The following is a 3331-nucleotide window of genomic DNA, read 5'->3' as shown; positions in this document are numbered from 1 at the left end:
CTTCATGTGAATGAGCCTTAGATCCTTTAAGCTAAGAAAGGTCTTGATGGAAGAGGCTGAGAGCTCGAGGAGGGTAGGGAGGGTAGGATATTGGTGGAAGGGGAAATACATTTAGAAAAAGGAGTTGGAGACACTAGCAGCAGACTCTGGCTCTGCCGATCTGACTCAGTTTCTGGAGGACAGAGACCACCTTGCCCACATGGACCTTCTATCATCCAGTGCCTTGAACACAAAAGGTGCTCAGTACACGTGTGCCAAGTGACATTTCCAAAGTGAAGTCTGTCTAGTGGTCTCCCTTGGAGGGATCCTTTCAGCACAACTTGGGGAGAAGAGAAAGAGGTGTCCTGACTGTTCCCTGCTGGCTGCTTGCGCTTCTCTGCTCCCTGGCTTCCTTGGAGAGACCTAGAGACCCAGGAAAGCCTGTGTGTCTATGTGCCTGTAAGAAATCAGACTTTGGCTGAGAGGAAGAGAGAAATGTGATGGCAGGAGGAATGCCCCGTGAGAAGGCTAGTCTGCCCACCTTTGCCTCGGGCCCCTTTCGGATGCCTGGCTTCTGGGGCAGGAGTGTTGGCAGCTGCTTGATTTTTGTCTGCATTTCTGCAGCAGAGATGTGTGGATCCTGTGGGGTGGGGGGCTAGGGTGGCAGGCTACGGGCTCGCCCTTTGGCTGTTCCCTGCTCAGAAGTTTTGTTAGGGACGTGATGAAGATGGACGAGCCGGGAACGCTCCGGCCAGCTGGGAGGGAGAGACTCAGAGTCAGTGTGCCCTCCCTGCCGTGGCTCTTGGTCCTGATCCAAAATAATGATGCTTAGCAAGGATACACATCGGGCCCCTGGGTTGGGTTAAAAAGATCTCGCACACCGTGATGGCTGCGGGAGCAGCTCGTGGGTAAGATGTCTCGGTTTCGGCTGCCCCGAGCCCTAAACAAGTCGGTGTTGTCACACCCCGGCTGCAGAAGAGCTGCTACCAGCTGAGGCCCCAGAAGCAAGAGTGGCGGTGATGTCCAGTGCCCAGGAGGAGGAGGCTCTGTGCCAGGCAGAGCCACACAGGGGAGGGCCCTCGGGGCTGGCTCCGTGGCGAGCAGGACATGCTGACCAGCAGCCTTGGCCCCGGTGAGAGCCAGATGGTTTAGGCTGCAGAGAGGACTGGGGTGGGGTGCAAGAGGACACAAGAGCTGCCTTTCTTCACCTGGCTGGGGAGCTGTCACCTATGTAGAGGGGTCAGGTTGCTAAGAACAGCCAAAAACTTGTTATCTCATGGAAGCCCTCATGCTGCTGTGATGAGCTCTGATTAGCTCGCATCCTATGATTAGCTCAGGCAGGAAAGTGTGGCTCACTGGGGCAAAGTGACTTCCCTAAGACCATATGGCTGTTAAGTGGCAGAACTGGGACTTGAACTCAGGTATGTCTGACCCAAATCTATGCATGAACCTGACTAGCATTTTCTTTTTTTTTTGAGTTGGAGTCTTACTCTGTCACCCAGACTGGAGTGCGGTGGCCGCTCCCGGGCACTGCAGCCTCGACCTGCTGGGCTCCAGCGATCCTTCCGCCTCAGCCTTCTGAGTAGCCGGAATTACAGGCATGCACTACCACGCCCGGCTGATTTTTTGATTTATTGTAGAGATGAGGTCTCGCTGCCCAGGCGGGTCCCGAACCCGCGGGCTCAGGCAATCCACTCACCTCAGCCCTGACTAGCGTTTTCAGTGTGCCTTCCTGGGGCAGAACTCAGGTGACTAGTTTTGGAAGGCGTGGCCTTTCTAGCCAATGATGCTGCTCAACAGGAGAGCCGAGGGTCGAGCCCTGGTCCCGGCCCCAGTCGCTGCCCCTCTGGGATGCCCCGGGATGCTCAACTAACTTTGGTCTCTTTCTCTTTGTCTGTGTGTGCCTGTGTGTCTCCCTCCCTCTGCCTCTCTTTGGGGAGAGAGGTTTTCCCCTCTTCTCTTTCACCCTCTGGATGTGTGTCCCTCTGACCCTGACCTCCACCTCCTGTCTGTCTGCCTGTCTCTCTCCAACCCTCTGCCTCCCTCCCTGTGCCTGTTCCGGTCTCTCCACAGGACCCTCCAGTGGACATGGGCGGGGCCCTGGGGCCAGCGCTACTGCTCACCTGGATCCTCAGTGCCTGGGCAGGGCTGGGCCCAGGGCAGGGAGAGCAGGCTGTGACGGTCGCCGTGGTGTTCGGCAGCTCAGGGCCACCGCAGGCCCAGGTCCGTGCCCGCCTCACCTCCCAGAGCTTTCTGGACCTGCCCTTGGAGATCCAGCCGCTCACTGTGGGGGTCAACAACACCAACCCCAGCAGCCTCCTCACCCAGATCTGTGGCCTCCTGGGCGCTGCCCGTGTCCATGGCATCGTCTTTGAGGACAACGTGGGCACCGAGGCGGTGGCCCAGATCCTGGACTTCATCTCCTCTCAGACCCACGTGCCCATCGTCAGCATCAGCGGGGGCTCTGCGGTGGTCCTCACCCCCAAGGTGCCCGCCAAACTCCTGTCCCCTCGTCCCTGGGGCCTGGCGCCAGGCTGCAGCTAGGGGATACCTGGGCCCTGGGGAGCTGGGGTGGGGCGGGACCAGCAGGGTGGTGAGGGCTGAGGGCACAACAGGGGGGAGGAGGGAGAAGGCTGTGGAGCCATGTTTCCACGGGCCAGAAGAGAGACTATCTGAGCTGTTTTCACACTTATGTCTGAATGAGGGGCGGGCGGGTGACAAGCCCGCCTCTGGCTGGGGAGTCAGGCCCCCAGCACACCCTCTCTGCTTCCTTCATCCTCCCTGGTCAGGCTCCAGACCCAGAGGGCCAGCCATGCCCTCCGAGCACCTGGAGCTCACCTGGAGGGAAGCGCCGGGAAGGTAGACACCACCCCGTCCTCACAGCAGGCAGTCCCCAGGGAGGACATTCAAAACACACATCCACCTGCAGTTACCAACTGGGAAAAGCATTCTGAAGGAAGAACCCAGTGTGTCACAGGCCTCCTATTGGGATAGGGTGTTGGTGATCAGCCAGCAGGTCTCTCAAGAAGTGGTGTCTACCGGGAGACCTGGAGGCTAAGCGGGGAGCAGGTGGGAGGGGGCAGAGTCCCAGGCAGAGGAGCAGGGGGTGTGAAGGCCCCGAGGGGTAGGGAACCTGGAGTTTTGAGGAATAGAGCAGGAGGTAGGGTCCCCACCACCTGGGAAGACATGTGGGCGTTATGCCAAGTAAGTAGGCAGCTGAGGAAGCTGTTGAGGGAGGAGACTCATCTGATTTGCCTTTATTTTATTAATTTTTGTTGTGGAGAATCTTGAGCATCCATAAAGAGGATAATGAATTTCCATCTACCTCCGTCTACCCACCCTGTCCTCCCAC

General features: G+C 58.2%; 1 pseudogene; it reads left to right on the top strand.

Moving 5' to 3' along the window:
* Positions 1 to 2067: 2067 nt before the first annotated feature.
* On the top strand, positions 2068 to 2583 carry LOC103249205 (annotated as a pseudogene).
* Positions 2584 to 3331: the final 748 nt, after the last annotated feature.

This window comes from Carlito syrichta, unplaced genomic scaffold, assembly GCF_000164805.1.
Source record: "Carlito syrichta isolate Samal-C Ts95f unplaced genomic scaffold, Tarsius_syrichta-2.0.1 Scaffold117968, whole genome shotgun sequence".
In the NCBI taxonomy this organism is placed as follows: domain Eukaryota; kingdom Metazoa; phylum Chordata; class Mammalia; order Primates; family Tarsiidae; genus Carlito; species Carlito syrichta.
Note: the sequence above shows the minus strand (reverse complement) of the source record. Positions and strands in the feature narration are given on the sequence as shown.